General features: G+C 43.9%; 4 non-coding genes across 4 annotated transcripts; all 4 read right to left on the bottom strand.

The window, feature by feature from the left end:
* Positions 1 to 17,442: 17,442 nt before the first annotated feature.
* trnap-agg (transfer RNA proline (anticodon AGG)) lies at positions 17,443 to 17,514 on the bottom strand. Its single transcript has one exon. It is a non-coding gene; the product is annotated as a tRNA-Pro (tRNA).
* Positions 17,515 to 18,180: 666 nt separating this feature from the next.
* trnaf-gaa (transfer RNA phenylalanine (anticodon GAA)) lies at positions 18,181 to 18,253 on the bottom strand. The gene has a single exon. It is a non-coding gene; the product is annotated as a tRNA-Phe (tRNA).
* A 93-nt stretch (positions 18,254 to 18,346) lies between these two features.
* trnai-aau (transfer RNA isoleucine (anticodon AAU)) lies at positions 18,347 to 18,419 on the bottom strand. Its single transcript has one exon. It is a non-coding gene; the product is annotated as a tRNA-Ile (tRNA).
* Positions 18,420 to 19,277: 858 nt separating this feature from the next.
* Positions 19,278 to 19,349, bottom strand: trnaq-uug (transfer RNA glutamine (anticodon UUG)). Its single transcript has one exon. It is a non-coding gene; the product is annotated as a tRNA-Gln (tRNA).
* Between the last annotated feature and the right edge of the window lie 5,047 nt (positions 19,350 to 24,396).

The following is a 24,396-nucleotide window of genomic DNA, read 5'->3' as shown; positions in this document are numbered from 1 at the left end:
CGACTGTCTGTGCGTGTGTGGGCTGCACCAGTCTCTGTCCAAGAGGACGTCCCTTGCATACACAGACAACAGCTACTTGGGTTTGGGGATGGGTGGGAGGGGAGGGGCGGGGGCGCAGAAAAGAGTGGAGGCTCAACGATGGAGGAGTCTGTGAAGGGCTCACAGACAGTGAGGTACTCCAGCGTCCGCTGTGACCACGCTGAGGTGTGTTGCTCCTGCAGCTTTTTGTGAAGCTATGTGACACTGTTGCCCCGGGTCCTCTCCCGCATCATTATGACTACACGGTAGTCACACGAGTACCTACAGACAGTCAAATAATTCTGTTCAGTGCCACATCTTATTATTTCAATGTTAATATCAGTAAATCAACGTATTTGATTTTATACAGTACAACAAATTACAGTGCATTGCTCTAAATATGAATGTGTTCTACCTGTATGTCAGAATGGCGGGGAATTTTCTGCGGTGTCCCATGTCGAGCTGTCCCAGGATGTCTTCAGACCAGGCTGGATACTTCTTCTTGCACCCTTTGCACTCCAGATACTCTGTGGCCATGTCATACCACCCGTCTATGTCCAGGACCTTGCGCAGAGTGCGATAAAGGCCAGCAGCTGTCAGCTTGTGGTTATTGCTTACAGCTTGTGGCTACTTCCTGCTCAGCTACTGTTCGGACGCTCTCGCTTACTGCTCCGCGCTTTGCTCTATCGCTTTTATATTTCTATATTTTATCTCCTTTTATCACCTAATTTTAACTTCAGCAAATCAGCACAGTGCTCAAACGTTTGGATTACTACAAAAAAAAGCAGAATTATTTTATTCAACCAGCCTCCCACTGAAAGCTTACATTCCGGGGAAGAGAAAACAAAACTGCCTACATTCATAAGGATAAGAAAATGCCTCCTCTGGAATCTACTTGCTGCTCCAACTGCCACAGACTTTTACAAAGGATTGCAATTCTTGAAACAAAGTTAATTGCGCGACCACCAAACCAGACGGAACACACAACAGAGCTTCGTCATGGACGTCCTCAGCATACAGCCGGTGAGTCCCATGAATCTAGTGCTTCTCGACAGGCCATACTGAGTGTAGAGAAACAAGCCGATCGTTTTACTAATCGATGGCACAAACAGGGTGCGAGACCCAAAGGCACTCGAGACATCAGATTGTCACGAGCATCACATATTACTGCAGTAGCATCCTCTACCCCAGATACGGCTCTGACAAGGACTGCAAACACTGGTCTCCTACCACCGCCTATACATCTTGAGAACAGATTTGAAGTATTAATGAATGAGGAATCCCCAAATTTGATGAATGTGATTGAACACAGACTGAATCAACCAGTAGCTAACACTGATGCTAACTGGGGCTCAAGGTCGAGCAGACAGCGGCACTCAGCTCACAGTGCAGCCGAGCCCAGGACTCTGATAGTGGGCGACTCCGTAATCAGAAACATTAATAGCAGGGATACAACAACGTGCTGCCTTCCACAAGCAACAACATCTGATGTAAACAGGGAACTTCAGAACATTCTGATGAAACATAAGACTGCAAATCGACTGATCATTCATGTGGGGAAGAATGATATTCATAAAGAGCAGTCGGAACTTCTTAAAAAGGATTTCAATGAACTTTTTGAAACACTTAAAAGACTGAAAGTTCAAACATTCATCAGTGGACCACTCCCAGCAAGAGGAACAAACAGGTTTTCACGGTTGCTTGGGCTTAATACATGGCTGCAAAAAACCTGCAATATAAAAGGAGTGAACTTTATTGACAACTTCAATCTTTTCTGGAGTCAGAGGCAACTGTTTCAACAGGATGGCCACCACCCAAACAAACTTGGTTCAAGAGTGCTAAAGGACAATATCTACTTCTCCCTCCGTCATCCTTCTGCAATGTGTGCCAATCCACTCAACCTGAATGGCACACACACACCTGGATACAGTATGAATGACCACAGGATTTCACTTCAGCCCCTGAATGGACATGCGGTTGACACATCACACAAGGACAGTGATAACACCACTCAGCCACAACAACCTCTGCTCACGGACACAATCTCAGCTGAGCCCTGCCCACAGAGCTCACCACAGACAGACTGTGACATACCAGCACTGCTCCAATATACAGCACCCAAGGACGACTTTCTGGAAAACAGCCAGGGAAACCAGGACAGCATATTACAGCCTCCAATAACACCAGAGCAAAAATCACTCTCACTGGAAACATTATCACTCTCTCCAGCATCTCCACTTCTGTGCTTCTCAGAGAAAATGGAACAACTGGTGCACGCTGGAACTAGACTATCCCACTCTTTTGCTGCGAGCCCCCAGATACCAACCAAAAAACGCCAGGCCCCACAACCACCAAAGCCTACGGGCCCAGCTCGCCCTCCCCCTCCCCCTGTGAGAGCTCTTCGGCCTCTGCCACAGCGCCAGGGCCCACACCCTCCTCCGGCGGCTCGAGGTGAACCAAAAACAACTGATACCAGCTCTCAGTGATATGTGTCGGGTCCCCGCTATGATAACAATAACTTTCTCAAATGTTTACAGAACAAGCGGGAACCCAGTGTGCCTGTATGTTTTTCTATTGCTGTTCAATTACATGATAGAAAGTCTAAGGCCTTCAAAAGCCGTACAGCAAACCCATCTAATCTGGTGCCTATTACACGACATACCAAGATTGCTGTGGGGACAAAAAGTAAGACTGTTAAGTTAGCACTTTTAAACATCCGCTCACTTAAAAATAAATCACTTTTAGTCAATGACTTAATAACCACATACAACCTGGATTTTATGTTGCTAAATGAAACTTGGCTAGAAGAAAGTTGCAGTGCAACAGTCCTCAATGAAACAGCCCCTCCTAACTTTACTTTTATGAGTGTCTGCAGAGCTGTCAGAAGAGGCGGAGGTTTAGCTGCTCTTTATAAAGATGTCTATCAATGTAAGCAAATATCATTTGGGAATTACCCGTCTTTCGAATATCTGGGTATTGTGTTAAAAGGTGCTCCACGCATTTTACTTATCATTGTTTACAGGCCTCCAAAATACTCTCCAGCTTTTGCTGAGAACTTAACAGAACTGTTAAGTTCTATTTCCTCAGAGTTTGACTGCTTTGCCATTGCTGGAGATTTTAACATTCACATAGATAATGCAGAAAACAATATGGCAAAAGAAATCAAAACTGTTTTAAAAACTTTTGATCTGACTCAGCATGTACATGGAGCCACACATAATCGTGGACACACTCTAGATTTACTTATCAGTAAGGGTCTAAACATTTCATCAATTGTTATTAAGGATGTAGCACTGTCTGATCATTTTTGTATTTTCTTTGATATATTGATCTCTCCTGCCATTGAAGCTAGATCTGTGTCTGTCAAGAAGAGATGCTTAAATGAGAATACTAGTGTACTATTTATGAAGGCTATATCTTTAACACCAAGCATATCTGCTGACTCTGTTGATTTTCTCCTTGATTCTTTTAACTCAAAAGTTAAGAGTGTAATTGATGATATTGCTCCTGTGAAAGTCAGGAAGAAGAGTGGCAGACAAAAAGCACCTTGGAGAAACTCAACAGCAGTGCAAAATATGAAAAGACAATGCAGAAAAGCAGAGCGCATGTGGCGGAAGACAAAACTTGTAGTCCATTATAACATCTACAAAGACAGCATCCATGCTTTCAATAAGGAACTAAGCAAAGCTAGACAGACTTTTTTCTCGAATATTATAAACAGCAATATAAACAACACGCGCACTCTTTTTGCTACTGTAGAGAGACTGACAAACCCCCCAAGCCAGATTCCCAGTGAAATGCTCTCAGTGAGAAAGTGCAGTGAGTTTGCTTCTTTCTTCTCTGAGAAAATCAATAATATTAGAAAGGTGATCAGCTCATCCTTGAGTTGCGCTGGGGTCAGGCAGATCAAACAACAGCACGAGAAAGTAGCAACTATGTCTGATTTCGAAGAAATTGATGGCAAAATTTTGGAAGAAACCGTACAGCAACTAAAAACATCAACCTGCGCCCTTGATGCACTTCCCACATCTTTTTTCAAAAATGTGTTACACAGCTTAGAAGCAGATCTCCTAGAAGTGGTAAATGCCTCACTTCTCTCTGGGAGTTTTCCGACCTCCCTGAAAACTGCTGTTGTCAAGCCCCTCCTGAAAAAGAGCAATCTGGATAAGACCATATTAAACAACTATAGACCGATCTCAAATCTTCCTTTCATAGGCAAGATCATTGAAAAAGTTGTCTTCAATCAGCTGAACAAATTCTTAAGCTCGAATGGATACTTTGACCATTTTCAATCTGGTTTCCGACCGCACCACAGTACAGAGACCGCGCTCATAAAGATAATAAATGATATTCGCTTAAATACTGATACAGGCAAATTATCAGTGCTGGTACTACTCGACCTCAGTGCTGCATTTGACACTGTCGATCACAAAATACTTCTTGACAGGCTGGAAAACTGGGTCGGGCTTTCTGGGATAGTCCTAAAATGGTTCAGGTCATACTTAGGAGGCAGAGGTTATTATGTGAGTATAGGAGACCATAAGTCTGAGTGGACATCCATGACATGCGGAGTCCCTCAAGGCTCAATTCTTGCGCCACTCCTATTCAACCTGTACATGCTCCCAATGAGCCAAATAATGAGAAAGAACCAAATCGCTTACCATAGCTATGCAGACGACACACAGCTCTACTTAGCCCTATCGCCTAACGATTACAGCCCCATTGACTCCCTTTGCCAATGCATTGATGAAGTAAACAATTGGATGTGCCAAAACTTTCTTCAGTTAAACAAAGACAAAACTGAAGTCATTGCGTTTGGAAACAAAGATGAAGTTCTCAAGGTGAACGCATACCTTCAGTCTAGGGGTCAAACAACTAAAAATCAAGTCAGGAATCTGGGTGTGTCTCTAGAGTCAGACCTTAGTTTCAGTAGTCATGTCAAAGCAATAACTAAATCAGCATATTATCACCTGAAAAATATTGCAAGAATTAGATGCTTTGTTTCCAGTCAAGACTTAGAAAAACTTGTGCATGCTTTCATCACCAGTAGGGTGGATTATTGTAATGGACTTCTCACTGGCCTTCCCAAAAAGACCATAAGACAGTTGCAGCTCATACAGAACGCTGCTGCTAGGATTCTGAGCAGAACCAGAAAATATGAACACATCACACCAGTCCTCAGGTCTTTACACTGGCTGCCAGTTACATTTAGGATTGATTTTAAAGTATTATTACTGGTATATAAATCATTCAATGGCCTAGGACCTCAATACATTGCAGATATGCTCACTGAATATAAACCCAACAGATCACTCAGATCATTAGGATCACATCGGCTAGAAATACCAAGGGTTCACTCTAAGCATGGCGAGTCTGCTTTTAGCTACTATGCCAGCCGCAGCTGGAACCAGCTTCCAGAAGAGATCAGATGTGCTCCTACAGTAGTCACATTCAAATCCAGACTCAAAACACATCTGTTTAGCTGTGCATTTACTGAATGAGCACTGTGCCACTGTTCGTCCGACTGTTTGCACTGTATTTTATTTTATGTTTTAATTATTCTGATTTCTGTATTTTATCTTTTATTCTAAACTGTTTTAATTATTCTGATTTCTTTTGATTATTTTAATTTCTTCTATGTAAAGCACTTTGAATTACCATTGTGTATGAAATGTGCTATATAAATAAACTTGCCTTGCCTTGCCTTGCCTTGCCTTGCCTATTGCAGGCTGGCTGGACACAGACAAGTGGAATGGACCACATCTTCAGTGGCATCCAGAGGAACAGAGGGCGGCAGAAAAAGATATCAGGAGAAGTAGGGGGCTGGGTGAAGACGGTCGGGGGCTGGGGAGGATACCACCAGAAGTTGGGATGTGGCGTCAGCTCAGGCTTCCCTGTTTTTATGTTGGCCCTGAACAGAGTCTTCCTGATCCAGTCCTGCTGGAAAGATGGGAGTTGCTCTTTCCATTGGACAGGAAGCTCTGCAGGCGACTGGGACACCTGGCCAGGGGTCCACAATGCTGGAGGAGCAGGATAAGGGGCAGGAGCAGGGGCAGTAGCACGAGCCGGGGCAGCAGCAGGGGCCTCTCGAGCCTGCAGTGGCTGGAGCGTAAAAAAACACAACAAAATTATCTTATTGTTTTAGACTTTCACTACATGACTTTCTCGGCTCTGCTGGACAGCTACTGCGATTACAAGGTTTCCTGCAAAGCATGTATGATTAGTAGAGAGACGACATGATGATGAAAAGATGGAAGGAAGCAGTGAAAATCATCCTGTTTTTCATCCAAGCACCATTAGAAGAAATACAAGAAGAAAAAAAGATGGGATCAGCCAAGTGTGAAGCGAAGCAGACCAAACACTACAATTCCAAGCAACTTATTCCAAGGGGAGTGGGGGAAGTGTGAGATGACAAGAATGAGCTTTAGTCAGTGATTACGATAAAAAATGAAATAAAATTTTTACATACAACTTTAAATTCTCTTTTTTCCTTTGAGGATGTTCACTGAAAGAGTGGATGTAGATTGACACCTGAGAAGTGCCATTCCTCTGTGTTGTGAAATAAAATAATATGTCATTTAAAAAATACTGTTTTGTTTTATTTGTAATTGTTTGTAAAATATTGTTTAAGATTTACATACCTTGAGGAAGTTGTTCCTCAGCTTGCGAGGCTACAGTTACCATCTCCAGGTCATCTTCCTCCTCAAAAAAATTCATAGCAGCAGAGTCTGTAAAATAACATAAAACACTAAGCACATGTCACCAACACACTTGTATGCGTTAAGTGATACTCACCACACGTAAAGAGCTGTCTCCGGGCTGCGGACTCAGACGCAGGAGGTACACGTGGTCCTGCAGCTGTTGAACACGTATTTTCGTTAGACATATATACTGCATACTGTAACAACACTGAAGAAGATGTGCTCTCCTAATTTAGAGGCACATTTCATAAACTGTAAACCCTTCTACTCGCCTCTGGAATTTTCCTCTTTCATTCTCGTGAATGTTTACATCCCTCCAGACGCGTGCGCGAGCGCGGCGCTACAACAGCTGGCTGAACAAATATCTGAAACGGAACAAAGGTACCCAGACTCTCTTTTAATCATTCTTGGGGATTTTAACAAAGCAAATCTTTCCCGTGAACTACCAAAATACAGACAGCACGTTACATGTCCCACCAGAGACAGTAATATACTGGACCATTGTTACACCACAATAAGAAATGCATATCACTCCGTCCCACGGGCAGCTTTGGGGCTCTCTGATCACTGTTTGGTTCATCTCATACCGACCTACAGGCAGAAACTGAAATCAGCTAAACCTGGAATAAGGACTGTGAAAAGATGGACTAATGAAGCAGAGCAGAATCTACAGGCCTGCTTTGATTGCACTGATTGGACTGTTTTTGAAGCTGCTACCAATGATCTGGATGAGCTCACAGATACTGTAACATCATATATAAGTTTCTGTGAGGATACATGCATTCCTACCAGGACATTCTTATCATTCACTAATGATAAACCATGGTTTACTGGGAAACTCAAACACCTTCGTCATGCCAAAGAGGATGCTTACAGAAGTGGGGATAAAATCTTGTATAACCAGGCCAGAAACAGATTGACAAAGGAGATCAGAGTTGCTAAAAGGAACTACTCTGATAAACTGAAAAAACAGTTTTCATCCAACGACCCATCATCAGTCTGGAATGGCCTGAGGAACATTACCAACTACAAGTCACCATCCCCTCGATCTGTGGACAATCAACACCTGGCTGACGATTTAAATTCATTTTACTGCCGGTTTGAAAAGCCCTCATTCACACCACACACCCGGTCTGATCTGCACTTCACACATTCAGCATCACCTCCTGTTCTCCAATTATCACTCCCCCCTCCTGCCATCCAACCTGAGCTTAAGGTCTGTGTGGAGGACGTGAGCCGAGTCTTCAAAAAACAGAAGACTAGGAAAGCCTCAGGCCCAGACGGCATCTCATCTGCTTGTTTAAAAGCCTGCGCTGACCAACTGGCCCCGGTCTTCACGCAGATCTTCAACAGATCATTGGAGCAGTGTGAAGTTCCCTGCTGCTTCAAACGCTCCACTATCATTCCTGTCCCCAAAAAACCCAAAATCACTGGACTTAATGACTACAGACCTGTCGCTCTCACGTCTGTGGTCATGAAGTCGTTTGAAAGACTGGTGCTGGCCCACCTGAAGGACATCACTGGACCCCTGCTGGATCCCTTTCAGTTTGCTTACAGAGCAAACAGGTCTGTGGATGATGCAGTCAACATGGGACTGCATTATATCCTGCAACATCTCGACAGACCAGGGACTTATGCAAGGATCCTCTTTGTGGACTTCAGTTCGGCCTTCAATACCATCATGCCTGGTCTTCTCACAGCCAAACTGACCCAGCTCTCCATACCATCCTCGATCTGTCAGTGGATCACCAGCTTCCTGACGGACCGGCAGCAGCGAGTGAGACTGGGGAAACACACATCCAAGACACTCACAATCAGCACTGGTGCTCCCCAAGGGTGCGTTCTCTCCCCACTGCTCTTCTCCCTGTACACTAATGACTGCACTTCTAAAGACCCCACTGTCAAGCTCCTGAAATTTGCAGACGACACCACTGTCATCGGTCTCATCCGAAACGGTGACGAGTCTGCTTACAGACTGGAGGTTGAACAGCTGGCTGCCTGGTGCAGTTATAACAACCTTGAGCTGAACACGCTCAAAACAGTGGAGATGATCGTGGACTTCAGGAGGAACAGCTCAGCACTCCTCCCACTCACCATCATGAACAGCACTGTGGAAGCAGTGGAGTCATTTAGGTTCCTGGGCACTATCATCTCTCAGGACCTGAAGTGGGACAATCACATTGACTCCACTGTGAAAAAGGCCCAGCAGAGACTGTACTTCCTTCGCCAGCTGAGGAAGTTCAACCTGCCACAGGATCTGCTGATTCAGTTCTACTCAGCCGTCATTGAGTCTGTCTTGTGCGCTTCCATCACTGTCTGGTTTGGTTCAGCTACCAAATCAGACATCAGGAGACTACAACGGACAGTCCGGACTGCGGAGAGGATTATTGGTGCCCCCCTGCCAAACCTCCAGGACCTGTACTCTTCCAGAGTGAGGAAGAGAGCAGGTAAAATCATCACAGACTCCACTCACCCTGGACACCACCTGTTTGAACTGTTACCGTCAAGACGGAGACTCAGATCACTGGCCACAAGAACATCTCGGCACAGGAACAGTTTCTTCCCACAGGCCATTTCCCTCCTGAACAGGTAACACTCCTCCCAAGGCATATGCCTGTAAGTGCAATACTCCCACTGTTTAGTGCAATATCCCACAACTCAGGTGATACTTATATGTAGATTTATTTATTTATAATATTCAAAACACTGTAAATAGGTTCATAATCTGTAAATCTGAAAATGTCTATTCTGACTAAACCCAACTGTGATAGTTTTATTCTCATATATGTATATTTTTATTTTTTATTCTTATAATTTGTAGTATTATGTTTCATGTTGTATTTGTATATGTCCACTGGAAGCCTCAGTACCAAAACAAATTCCTTGTGTGTGCAAGCACACTTGGCAATAAAGCTCTTTCTGATTCTGATTCTGATTCTGATAATATATACTGTAATGATTTTAAAGCTTGCAAATCACTTACAGGGTTTGGCTGGAAACAAAATCTTTTGTGCCAGCTGTGAAGCAGATAAATGCTTCCCCCGCGCCAACAGGACCTTCACATTGGTCGCCTGCAGGGGCCTGTTCTTAGTGGCAGTAGGTGGAGGAGGAACAGACACAGTGGCAGTGGGCACAGCAGCAGTGAGGACAGATGCAGTGGGCACAGTGGTGTTGGGCACGTGGGCTGGAGCCTGCCTCTTCAGCATGTATGCTTTGAAAAGGGCCATATTGGTGTTAGGCCTGGCCTTTGCCTTCTTCAGGTAGGCGATGAGAGCCTGGGCCTCCTTGCTTGGGTCCTCATACACCTCCTTCATTGACCTACCCTTAAAATCCCCAAACTCCACCATCAGACATCCAGAGTCTCCTGTCCTCTGGGCCTCCTGCAGCATGGCCTGTTTTTTCTGATACACCTCCACAGCCTCGCCTACCTCCCTGATCTGCGAGGTGTATCTGAGGAACAGGTGTTTGTTGGCCGACAGCGGGTTGTCCCTCTCCTCCTCCCCCAAAATGCTGCTGACCAGATAGCAGGCATACCCCAGTGAGTTCTCCAGCAGCCACAGGAACCTCTGACCCTGGTGTTTCCCAAACTGGATCTTGCAGTGAGCCAGAACCAGGAACTGGTCTCCAGGATTCCCTCCATTCTGCCTCACAAAGGCAGTGGCCTCAGCCAGGACCTCCTCCTTACACCTGGCCCTCCCTGCCAACACGATCTCCCTCCTATTGGCCTCCTCAGTTGGCCCCATAAGGAGTCGACCCTCAGAGGTTCTTCGTAAAACCGGGTATGCATACATAATCTGAAAGGACACAGGCATAAACAGAACATTACATAGCTGTCATATTCCAACTGAAAGTATTTTACTACAGCATTTGTTTTTTATGTAAATAATTATTATAATATTATAATAATTAATGATTATTATTATTATTATGAGCATAAGCATTATTGTTTTTTATACAACTGTGAATCACTTTGAATTGCCTTGTGTACAAATTGTAAATAGTGTGATGAACTTATTAATAAGAAAATAAATAACACTTCTTGGTACAATCTTGCTGGTATCATGCCATGCTTAAATCATTTTGTTTTGTTTAGCTTTTGTGGCAGAGATTACTAAGAAACACCATATATAACATAAAGGCGTTTATGACAATTCATAATAATATGATCATCAAACAGATCTAAAACTTAAAATGGTATATCAAATCGTTTTGGTATATCTTTTATAACATAGTTGAGAATCATTTGTTGAAGCAAAAAACACTTGTTTTTGCCTATTCATGTCTTTTTAAATATGTATAACATAGTATTTAAAAAGATAACATAAATATGTATACCGGTGTATAACATAGTATAGTATAACATATATGAATTAAACTTTTTTTTTTAAAGGTTTTAGTAAAAATCTTCTTGTGCTCAAAATAATGTAATGAATGACACAAAAAAATACTAAATTAACAACAGCAAAAAATGGTTTAAGGAGGATATAGCTTAACCTGTTAACCTTCAAGGCCACTTTTGAAAAATCCCCAGAAATGGCATACCCAAACTTAAACAGATACAGTTCATGAACCCTTTGCACTAAAAGCACAAGTATGATCTCATTTGAAAGCTGACACCTAGTAGTTTATTGTAAATGTAGAAATAATTATTGTCATAATGAAAAAAAAATGTTTAAATAGCTTCAAAGTTTTGTAAAGTTATTAGAAATTTACTTTCATGAAACATCTTCATAAAAATAAAATTGAAGTTGGCCCTGGAGGAATCTAGAAATGCACTGCAGCTAAAGCCATATGTGTGACCATTTTATATTTAAAATCTGAAAATGATAAGTCTAAAACTCTGTATTTAGTTAAATGTTTTTCAAGATCATGTCAAATTACTTTATTTTGATTAGACTCTAAAATGCAAACTGATGTTTAGTCATCTTCTGAGTCATCTAATCAGTCTATTGTCTCTATTATTTTGTGGTGCAAACGAGCCCCATTCAGAGTCAGTCTCTCCTTGCACACATTTACACCTCTCCAGACTGGTTATGGCTCTAAATATGCATTTCTTTTGTCTGCATTATAGCTACTAACGACTGGCTATTCACAGGCTATTCATAGGGTTTCAAACCCTAATTTCTTTTATCAAAGTTCTCACTAAATATTTGAAACTGGTATCAAATGCACTGAAACATTTCAGTAAGCATTCCTATTTAGAAAAAAATCATAAAACAATAACTGCTGGTGGCAGGTGCACCTGGGCTAGCTAGCATGTTAGCTTAGCACACCATCAATACACGACCATTTATGAGATTGAAACCATGTTTGTGCTCCAAACTTACTTTATAACGCAAGTCGAGTGTTTTAAATAATCTTCTGTGATCTAATTTGGCTTCAGATAAAAAAAAATCCGACAGAAAATTTATTATTTATAGTGTTCTGCACGATGATGAAATCTATATCGATTAGCATTGCATTATAAATATAATCTATTATTATGAAATACCTGGCATGGCTTGAAGAACACAGGTAACTCAAATATCATTGCAATCATGTTTATTGTCTTCAAAACATCTTTATCTGCATGTTACAGCGATCTCTGTCAGCTACTTTCTGTATCAGTGACGTCCTGGAATGTCACATGACTATGGGTCTTCTTCGTGATCCATATATGGACTGTTATTGTGCATATAGCGCCCTCAGGCTATTGGTATGAATTGAAAACACAGCACATCTCAGTAAGAAGCGATCATAATGATTACATCGACGCATTTGGGTATAAATTCAACAAATATTATTCCTGTCTATAGAAATATGATGTGAATCTATGAGAATATATCAATATTTCTCCAAGTCTGCACATTTTTGAGCTAAAGCCCTGAGGGACGATGTTTTGTGAATCGCTGTCATGACGACAGCACGGAGTGTTTTTTATGAATGGACCAGCTGACGCTCATAATTCATATTAAAGGTATCGACTCATTTTTTCATTTCATAACTCCTGACACAAATTAAGACATAACTGTCACTATAAGTTTCTCAGAATACAATAGTGGTCAAATACTGAATCTTGAGTATTATATCTTTTTAATGATGTATAGTTTGTCAAGGTATAACATTAAATCTGATAGTAAATTTGAACTAAATAAAAAAAAACCGCTTCAGTGCGCCGACGCTCTGGAAACGGTTAACAGGTTAATTAGCGGTCGGCTAATTATCTTGACAGTAGTGACATGTTTTTTACTGTATATCATGGTAAAGTTGCAGGTTCACATGTACAGAAGAAAACGTATGCTATTACACGCTAGCTAGCTTTATTGGCATGTTTAATTGTCTAAAAACAAACACTGTTTATGAATAAATAATGATCGATTATACAGTCGTGAAGAATAGACTTACCTGTTGGAAAGATTGCAAAGATGACGATAATAATAGCGGTCGCCGATTGGTCAAAAGTAAGCCACAGGAGCAGAGCCAGGAGAGAAACGCGATTGGTCAAAATTAAGCCACAGGAGAAAAAGGCGATTGGTCAAAAGTAAGCCACAGGAGAGAAACACGATTGGTCAAAAGTAAGCCACAGGAGAGAACGCGTTTGGTCAAAAGTAAGCCACAGCAGAGAAACACAATTGGCTCACGTGGGCTTACTTTGGGCTTACTTTGGCTCAATCGGTAGGAAGCAGTAGGCGCAAGTGAGAGGTAGCGGGATCGATGCCTAAATTCTCCAGTGCTGTCCATCCTTTTTACGCCCTCCTTCAAGGGGCACTCCCTAGATGAGCTCTTGCGGCTCAGTGCTGGCGAAAAAGTTTTTTCGAACGAGGTACTGCACACATTCCTGGCAAAAGGAGGTCCCACCGAGATTTGAACTTGGATCGCTGGATTCAGAGCCCAGAATGCTAACCATTATACCATGGAACCTTGGCGTGTGTCAACTTTTCCCATGAGCATCAGAGATTTAAGTCATTGAGTCCAGAAGCACGATAGCAAGGAGCAAATGAAGCCTTTGCTTTTTAAGCCCTCTCCCAACTGAGCTATTTCGGCCAGATACTTGTGCGGTTTAGCCGGCAGGGATGTCTGGGAGACCGCCCGTCATTTTCGAGAAGAGCAGAGCGAAGGTCCCAGAGAGAAAGTGATTGGCCCGTACAGGGACCGAACCCGCGACTTTGGCGTTATTAGCACCACGCTCTAACCAACTGAGGTAACCGGCCTCTCTCTGGCACATTTTATCCCCAATTTTTCAGAAAAATCCTGGTTGCACTAATCAGGCTGAAGAGATTAAAAGCAAAGCCTAATATTCTTTTTTTTCAAATGTTCATCACTCTTATTCCCGGATTGATTACTTTATGCTGGATAACGATTTAATTTCTAGAGTTCAGTCTTGTGCATATCATAGTAGTATTATATCGGACCATGTTCCTCTTACTCTTGATTTGACCTTTCTGAATTTGCCTTCCCCTAGGAGGAACTGGCGTTTCAATACTTCACTCTTGGCAGATGATAATTTTGTTTCCTTTGTTGCTGACCAAATTCCTTTTTTTCTAAGCGTTAATAAATCAGTAGACATTTCAGATTCAACAGTGTGGGAGGCCCTTAAGGCATATATTAGAGGCCAAATTATTTCATATGTTGCTAATAAAAGGAAGCTCTCTAAAGAAAAACAAATCTTACTCGCTAATGATATTTCAAAGTTAGATGAACAATATGCTAGGTCTCCCACGCCAGATCTGTATAATAAACATCTTAAACTTAAATCAGAGCTTGACTTGCTTTCAACCAATGAGATAGAGGGCCTTTTGAGAAGAACTAGGAGTGTTTTTTATGAAAGTGGGGAGAAATCCGGGAAAGTTTTAGCTAATAAGCTGCGAGGGCTACGTGCAAAACAAATTATAAATGGTCTTCGTCTAGATAACGGGGAGGTCACACCTGATCCAAATACTATTAATGACAAGTTTAGAGATTTTTATTCTACTTTGTATACATCTGACTCCTCTTCGCAGGGGGATATCGAAGATTTTCTCGACCGACTAAATGTCCCCACGTTATCCTTGGATGTTCGTAACCTTTTAGAAGTACCGATTACTCGGGAGGAAATGGCGGCTGCTATCTCATCTCTACAATCTGGCAAAACCACGGGACCTGACGGCTTTCCGTCAGAATTCTATAAAAAATTCTCAGTTCAACTTGTTCCTTTTTTGACATCTGTTTTTTCTGAGTCTCTTAAGACTGGGACTCTTCCCCCAACGTTAAATCAAGCCTGTATCTCTTTATTACTCAAAAAGGATAAAGACCCCTTAGACTCTGCGTCTTATAGGCCAATTTCTTTGCTCAACTGCGACGTTAAAATTTAAGCGAAGGTGCTTGCCTCTAGACTTGAAGATGTCCTCCCCACTATCGTCTTTCCTGATCAAACAGGGTTCATAAAGAATCGTCAATCATTTTTTAATATCCGCCGCTTACTCAATGTGGTATACTCTCTGAACCAGGCCATCCCAGAATGTGTTGTTTCTTTAGATGCAGAGAAGGCGTTTGACAGGGTTGAGTGGGAGTACCTTTTTTTAGTTTTGGAAAAATTTGGATTTGGCCCGATCCTTCTCTCTTGGATTAAATTACTCTACAGTACCCCTTCTGCAGTAGTCCTAAGCAATGGTCTGCACTCTAGGCCATTTAACTTGCACCGCGGCACTCGACAGAGCTGTCCGCTAAGCCCACTACTATTTGCCCTAGCTATTGAGCCTTTAGCAATCGCCCTACGCCAGAGTCAGCAGATCACTGGAATTACCCGTGGTGAGACCGTCCATAAGGTAACTCTATATGCAGACGATCTACTGTTTTTTATGTCAAATCCACAAACTTCTTTACCCGCAGCTCTATCCTTGATTGAGAATTTTGGTCGGTTTTCTGGTTATAGGCTTAATCTGCACAAGAGTGAATTTTTCCCAATTAACGAGGTAGTTACACAACTACAGTATTCAAACATACCACTGAAACTAGCAAAAAATAAGTTCACTTATCTTGGGGTCTGTATCACTCGCCATCATAAGCATCTTCTTAAACATAATTTTGGCATGCTTCTTGAACGGATTAAGAAAGATCTCTCTAAATGGTCCCCTATAAAGATTTCTCTCATTGGGCGCATTAATTCTATTAAAATGGTGGTGCTTCCTAAATTTCTTTATCTCTTTCAGTGTTTACCTTTATTTATTCCCCTGTCTTTTTTTAAGTCTTTGGACTCTGTTATCTCTTCTTTTATTTGGAATGGTAAGCACCCTCGCTTACGCAAAGCATACCTTCAGAGGCCTAGATGCAATGGTGGTATGTCCTTACCCAATTTTAAGTTTTACTACTGGGCAGCTAACATACGAAATACACTTTATTGGTGGCATTATCACCTTTTGCCCAATAGACCGTCCTGGGTGGACATGGAAATAAATGCTTGCATCTAAACTACAGTCTACCTCTTATATTCCGGTCGATTGCCCAGTGGTGAAACACTCGTTGAGGATTTGGATCCAATTCAGGAAGTCATTTGGTTTTAGGGACCCCTCTCTTCTTAGCCCTGTGTTCCGTAATCATTTTTTTTTCGCCCTCAATGCAGGATGGTTCATTCAATAGTTTTTCTCAAAAGGGGATAAAATGTTTCAAAGACTTATTTTTGGATAATGTATTTGCTTCCTTTGAACAATTGGTATCACGTTTTGGTCTTACCAAGTCAGATTTCTTTAGAGTCTTGCAAGTAAGACATTACGTTAAGTCACTTATACCAGACTTCCCAGCGATGCCCTCCGAAAATCCTTTGGATAGGTTCCTTTAATGTAATACATTGGCCGAGGGCTCAATTGCTACTATTTACAATTTAATTATCAATCTGGCATCTTCATCCCTGGATAACATTAAGAGAGCTTGGGAGGAAGACCTTGACAGACCACTCTCCGAAGACACCTGGAACTGTGTCCTTAAACAGGTCCACTCATCGTCAATGTGTGCTTGGCATTCACTTATACAGTTTAAAGTTGTACACAGAGCTCATATATCCAAAGTTAAACTAGCTCGAATGTTTCCTGGTACTAGCCCTATGTGCAATAGATGTCAATGTACCGAGGGAACGCTAACTCACATGTTCTGGACATGCCCCAAATTAGAGCGTTACTGGCGTTCGATATTTCACACCCTTTCTGTGGTTCTTCAGCATAGATTAGAGCCAGAACCTCTGGTGGCATTATTTGGAGTTGCCCCAGAGGACGTATGGTTGTCAGCATCAATGTGTAAAGTCCTTGCTTTCTCTTCCCTACTTGCACGTAGAGCAATATTATTAAAGTGGAAAGATCCCTTGCCACCCACTCATACTCAATGGATTAGAGATATGATGTCCTGTCTCTGCCTCGAAAAAATTAGGTATTCACTCAGAGGATCAGAAAAACAATTTTTTAAGATGTGGCGATCTTTTCTTGACTATGTCGATACGTCTATTTGAATAATGCCACTACTATTGTTTTTATTTTTTTTCGTTTTTTATTTTTTTAATTTTTTTTAATTTGTTTATGTATTTGGTTGGAGGTTTATGTTTGTTAGCATGTTTGTAAATATTGTATGTATGCTCGGTTCTTACAATTCCATTTTGAAGTAATGGATAGTATGGGCATCATTCTTAAAGTGGATGGTGAGGGGTGGGGGATTGTGAATGTGATTTATATTGTAAAAATCAATAAAAACAAACTTTGAACTAAAAGCAAAATCTAATAATGGGCTCGTCCGGGATTTGAACCCAGGACCTCTCGCACCCTAAGTGAGAATCATACCCCTAGACCAACGAGCCGAAACATACATCCTCCCTGCTGCTGCCGGACTGCAAACATTTCAGCTTGCATGGCTTAAAGCGCAATTTTTTAATTAAATCTACAATTAAAAGGTAGCCAGTGCAAAGTTGCCAGCACAGAGGAAATGCGGCCTCTTTTTTGTGGTCATTGCTAGGGATCGCGCCTCGTCTTTGTCTTTGAGAGCGATGGACACCTTCTCTCCATCATCGAGGGGAATTAGCTCAAATGGTAGAGCGCTAGCTTAGCATGCGAGAGGTAGCGGGATCGATGCCTGCATTCTCCAGTGCTGTCCATCCTTTTTACGCCCCCCTTCAAGGGGCACTCCCTAGATGAGCTCTTGCGGCTCAGTGCGGCTCCTTGCGATAGCAAGGAAATATGAAGCCTTTGCTTTTTAAGCCCATGTTTCCCCAATTCCGACTCGGATTGAGAGTGCCAATTTCACTGCCACGTCAGCAGTTGCGCATCACCTCTGTTTTTTCCCTCCCTTCCGCAAAGAACCTAAAAAGTTTCCACCGAGATTTGAAATCGGATTGCTGGGTCAAAGTCCAGAGTGCTAACCATTACACCATGGAACCAACGCACCCTGTTAGCTGGCTGTCTGAGAGCCATATAGCGATGAGGCTAGGTGGAATCATGTAGAGTAAAAGAGGCTGACGTGGTTCCTCTGCCGAAACCCGGGATTGAACCAGGGACCTTTAGATCTTCAGTCTAACGCTCTCCCAACTGAGCTAATTCGGCTAGGTACTTGTGTGGTTTAGCCAGCCGCGATGTCTGGGAGACCGCCCGTCATTTTCGAGAAGAGCAGAGCGAAGGTCCCAGAGAGAAAATGAGTGGCCCGTACGGGATCGAACCCGCAACCTTGGCGTTATTAGCACCACGCTCTAACCAACTGAGCTAACCCGCCTCTCTCCGGCACATTTTATCCCCAATTTCTCAGAAATATCCTGGTTGCCCTAATCAGGCTGAAGAGATTAAAAGCAAAGCCTAATAATTGTCTCGTCCGAGATTTGAATCCGGGACCTCTCGCACCCTAAGCGAGAAACATAGCCCTAGACCAACGAGCCGAAACATACATCCTCCTTGCTGCCGGGCCGCAAACATTTCAGCTTGCATGGCTTAAAGCGCAATTTTTTGATTAAATCTACAATTTAAAGGTAGCCAGTGCAAAGTTGCCAGAACAAAGGAAATCCTGCCTCTTTTTTTGTGGTCATTGGAAATCCCGCTGCAGCACCTGCACACGTGCTAGGGATTGCGCCTCGTCTTTGTCTTTGAGAGCGATGGACACCTGCTCTCCATCATCGAGGGGAATTAGCTCACATGGTAGAGCGTTCGCTTAGCATGCGAGAGGTAGCGGGATCGATGCTTGCATTCTCCAGTGCTGTCCATCCTTTTTACGCTTTTTACTACCTAGATGAGCTCTTGCGGCTCAGTGCTGCCGAAAAAGTTTTTTTGAACGAGGTACTGCACACATTCCTGGCAAAAGCAGGTCCCACCGAGATTTGAACTAGGATCGCTGGATTCAGAACCCAGAGTGCTAACCATTACACCATGGAACCTTGGCGTGTGTCAACTTTTCCCATGAGCAGCAGAGATTTAAGTCATCGAGTCCAGAAGCACGATAGCAAGGAGCAAATGAAGCCTTTGCTTTTTAAGCCCATGTTTCCCCAATTCCGACTCGGTTTGAGAGTGCCAATTTCACTGCCACGTCAGCAGTTGCGCATCACCTCTGTTTTTTCCCTCCCTTCCGCAAAAAAACCTAAAAAGGTTCCACCGAGATTTGAACTCAGATCACTGGATTCAAAGCCCAGAGTGCTAACCATTACACCATGGAACCAACACACCCTGCTAGCTGGTTGTCTGAGAGGCAGATAGCGATGAGGCTAGGTGGAATCAGGTAGACTAAAAGAGGCGGACGTGGTTCCTCTGGCGAAACCCGGGATTGAACCAGGGACCTTTAGATCTTCAGTGTAACGTTCTCCCAACTCCGTTAAAGGTGGGGAACAATACATACACAGACGCATGCACACATGCACGCACGCACGCACACACACTCACAGACACGCGCACGCACAGACACACCAAGCGGCAACCTCCCTGTCTCCCTCTTGAAACCAACACGGAAGTGAATTAAACTGCAATTCATCGACTGGCCGCTTGAGGCTGACTGCAAAAGTGAGCCAAATCTGTATCTCCCCCATGTTAAACTGCCCAACTTTACAGCCGAAAAAATTATGTTTACAGCCTGGTGCCTTAAGTTGTTTTGGTCTATACAGCTAATTTTGCCCTTCATGACAACTGTGAGGGGGGTGAATTTTTTTATAACTCATCCGTTTAAATTATATTAAGCATTAAATTCCTGCATAATCAAGGGCGTGGCCACTTGAGTGACAGGTGGATTGCCGCTGCTGTTATTACTAGCCGTTTGTCTGCTCTCTGTTAGCCATCATGTCACCTCAGCTGATTCCAGCTGCTGAACTTGTCATCTCTGCCGTGTTTGTACTCTTTTCGGGATTATTTCATACAGTTTATTACACGCCGCCCTTATACCTTCGCCCACGCCGTTGGATTCCGTCGTTGTCGAGTATCGAGAGAACAACCAGCGCTGTTCTTCAGTTGTTTTCCTCTGTGAACATGCACTCATGGATGTCTGACAATATCGTTGCTTTTTGGAGTTCAGATTTAAAAACGTCTAAGGTATAGAGGCCACACTCGTTCTGCTGTAACTTACCGTTGATCTTACGGAGCAGATAGACTATGTTATAATATGCTTTTAGTGTTCAATAAAAAGTAAAGTTACCGTCAGATTAAATCCTGCAGGTGTCAGTGCTTTCTTTTCGTCCCTTAAATGAGCGCGGATTTCTAGTGCATTACTTGAACTTCTTAGGTAATATCTATCAGAATTTAAAATGGACTGAATAAAGCTCTCTACGAACTTGACGTGCATTGCCGCGCTGACTGACATGTATGCGCATTTATCACTGTCACACACACACACACACACACACTCAGAGCAAATATTGTAAGTTACTGCATGAGAATAATAATGCATCACAATACACGTTAGTCTCATGGTTAGTTATGTCTTTTAACTATTATAGTATTTCCAAGGGCAAAAACATAAACTTTAACTATTGGCTTTAGGTCTACTTCAAGTCAGCTGTCACTTTAGCGCGAGGCCAGTAGCACATTAGCTTAGCCTGAGCAAACTCGATCACGTCGAGCTAGGCGGGCGTAGTTTCAGCATCCAGGCACCTCAACACCACCCACGTCCCGCCTTTTTGCCCATTTTCGCTTATCCGGGAGTGACGCACTGTGACGCGCTTCCAAGATGGCGACGAGTGACTCCGCCCACTTTAGGCTTCAAAAACGCTCTTCAGAAACCTACGGGTGACGTCATGGATACTACGTCCATATTTTTTTAAACACACACACACACACAGTATATAACAGGTTGTGGACTATTTACAAACAAAAAAGCTTTACGTAAGCTTACATAGTCTCATATGGGGTAAATGAACTTATTTAAAAAGCAAATGAACAAATTAGCTTCATGGAGGGTGAACAAATGACCCTAACGGATGCGCACACACAAACATGTAGCATTTTGAAATAAACAAAAATTTTTTTTTTATATCTGCCCTCTTCTTCTTCATCTCCTCCATCCACTGGTCAAGTGGCATAACAGCAGTCTGGGGACAGTAAATGTGGCCATAATACTGGCTGTGGCCAGTATCTTTGTTGCGGGGCTGGTGGCACAGACTGCACTTGTTTTTGTCCACAGTGCGGACGTAGGGCCTCCGAGCAGGTGGTGGGGAGGGAATGGGGCCAGCAGGAGCAATCTGCCGGACGGCAGGAACTGGAGCTGGACACAAAAACACAAACGGGCCAAAGGCAGGACTGGGGTTGGGGATGACAGGTGAAGGAGCAGAAACAGGTGTTTGGACAATGGGGGCAAATGCAGGACTGGGGTTGGGGACAACAGGTAAAGGGGCAGAATCAGCAGGGAACAACTGCCTTGGCCGGAAAACTTTTGGAGGAGTGGGGTGCGGAGCTGGAACTGCAGACTTTCGCTTGTCCACTGCCTTTCCCACTGTGCTTTCAGGCAAGTGGTAGCGGTGTTGGGGACCAGGCTGTAGGGGTGCTGCAGTGGGGCGAATCTGTCCAGGGGGGAGAGGCCTAGCAGCAATAGGAATGGGGAGTGGCAAGTTCACACCCTGAAGCAGGATGGCACATTCTTGCCTCTTCAGCCGCTTGTTGTGCCACTGAATTAAGGTTGTTTGATTCACCTCAAACAATTGCAGGGTGGTATTCTCCATCACAGTACCATTGCACAGGACCAGCTGCCGAATCTTGCTGTAGTCCCTCAGAATTAGAGTCCATCTTGTTACGGCATGATTTCCCAATTTTTTTGGGCTCCTGTGAATATCACACAGTTTAACAAAGATAGACTCTACCAGGCGGCAACAGTCTGGCCACTGAGCAGGGGATCCTGTTGACCCAAGGACGCAACGGGTCATGCTGTCCACACCAGGCGTGAATTCAGGCTTGGTTTTTGAGCACCTGAAGCGTCCTGTTGTAAGACGCACCTGGTGCCGGGCAGCGTACGCCACTCTCTGCTGGTCATACGGAAGCAGGCTTTGCCATAGGGCAATGATGGTACTGGCCTGCTGGTGGCTCAGAGTTTGCCCAGTTTCCACCCTAAGCCCCACCAAGTAGCCTGCCAGGTTGTCCACTCTGGTACACTGCACTCATCCACAGCCTGGTAAAATATAAGAGTAAATCAATGTTATAAAGATACAATATCACAAGCAGAAGAACAACACAACCATCACAATGTACTTGTCACAAAAAGTCTTACCAGTGGTTGCTCAGGCACTGGTTGCACTGCTGGAGGAGCAGTGGCTGCAGCAACAGAGACAGTGAGAGTGGTCGGGAGAGGAAGGATGGAGGGGTAGGTGGTCATGGCAGATGGACCAGAGGCAGTGTGGGTGGTCATGGCAGATGGACCAGAGGCAGCGTGGGTGGTCATGTTGGATGGACCAGAGGCGGTGTGGGTGGTTGTGGCGGATGGACCAGAGGCGCTGTGGGTGGTCATGGTGGATGGACCAGAGGCGGCATGGGTGGTCATGGTGGATGGACCAGGGGCGGCGTGGGTGGTCATGGTGGATGGACCAGAGGCGGCGTGGGTGGTCGTGGAGGATGGACCAGACATGGCAGATGGACCAGAGGCGGCGTAGGTGGTCGTGGAGGATGGACCAGAGGCGCTGTGAGTGGTCATGGTGGATGGAGCAGAGGCGCTGTGGGTGGTCATGGTGGATGGACCAGAGGCGCTGTGAGTGGTCATGGTGGATGGACCAGAGGCGCTGTGGGTGGTCATGGTGGATGGACCAGAGGCGACGTGGGTGGTCATGGTGGATGGACCAGAGGCGGCGTGGGTGGTCGTGGAGGATGGACCAGTCATGGCAGATGGACCAGAGGCGGCGTAGGTGGTTGTGGCAGAGGATGGACCAGAGGGCACCCTGGTCATCCAGTTGTAAGACTGAAAAAAGGGGGAAAAACATGTTTATGGAATTTAATTTATCTTTTTTACTTTGCTTTTTTATTAATCTATTTACTCTTTAGATTGTATTAATGGTATTTAGTTTGTTTCTATTTTTCTTTTCATTGTGCTAAACAAATAAAGTTAATAGTGCTATACAAATAATACTACTTGTACTTTTATTATTAAGAATAGTTACCAGTTGTTGATTAGGTGCTGCTGTGGTGGTGTTAGCAGACCCAGTCTGGACAGAGGCAGGAGTGCTAGTTACGCTGATTGCGGTGGGTGATGTGCCAGGGGACAGGTCCAGCACCTCAATAGTGGGATCCAGGTTAAGGTCCAAACTGACATATCCGAATCCCTCATCCTCCAACTCCTCCTCCGTGCCCACATCCTACAACATCTGTTCTGTCACCTCAGAGTCAGGATCCACATCCTGCATGGCCTGCCCTGTTTGACGGTACAGGTAATCTATACCTATGAGGTCACCTGGGACAGACAGGAGAACACAGTAGAGGGAAATCAGTTTTCAGAAAAATAATATAAAAATATTCTATTTTTATGCAATATAAAAAGCAATTTACAGCTGAAACTCACCAGTATAGACAGATGGTGGCTGAAAAGACGGTACAAGCTGTCTTCCAAGTACCTTAACACTGTGGGTGTTGACACAGTGCACCAGGTCCCCGGAGTAGCTTAACAGGGACGGAGGTGTGCCTGCCAGAGATGCCATTTTACGGTCCTGATTCCACCTGTTCAAGCCTTCCAGGAGGTACAGCTGGAAATTTAAGCTGTTGGCGCTTGTTCCTTTAGATAAGATCAATAACGTTACATTACTTTTTTTGTGCTATGCTATTTGAAAGACATTCATTGTGTCACCCTTAATATTTCTGATGAATAATGATTTATACTGACCTGGAATGAACCTGTTGAGGTGTAGATGAAAGGACTCCAGCGATGTGGAGCCCCTTGCGCATCTGTATTTTGGCAGCACAATACCATCTTTGGTGGTTTTGCCAGTCTGTGTGTAGAGCAGCACACCTGGTTCATCCTGAATGCACTTTACGTGCCTCATCCGGACTTGCCAGATGTGCTGCATCCTCTCCTGGTCCAAGAGAGGGACACCAAGAAGGTCTCGACACTTTACCCCCATCAGCTCGCTGAGGAGGTGCTCGATCATCAGAATGGTCTGCTGCTCTCCTCTTGTCCGCCTTCGGCAGTGCAGGGCCAATTCATCCTTGGTGATCCGTTGGTCCACCATAGTGTCGGTGATACCAGCGACACCTTCATGTTTCAGCTGCTCCCTCTTGGCCTGCCTCAGCAGAGACACATCCCCACTGTC

This window comes from Siphateles boraxobius, unplaced genomic scaffold (genome assembly GCF_051911475.1).
Source record: "Siphateles boraxobius isolate OS27281-9 unplaced genomic scaffold, OSU_SipBor_1 19, whole genome shotgun sequence".
NCBI lineage: Eukaryota > Metazoa > Chordata > Actinopteri > Cypriniformes > Leuciscidae > Siphateles > Siphateles boraxobius.
This window is presented reverse-complemented; position numbering and strand designations above follow the sequence as displayed.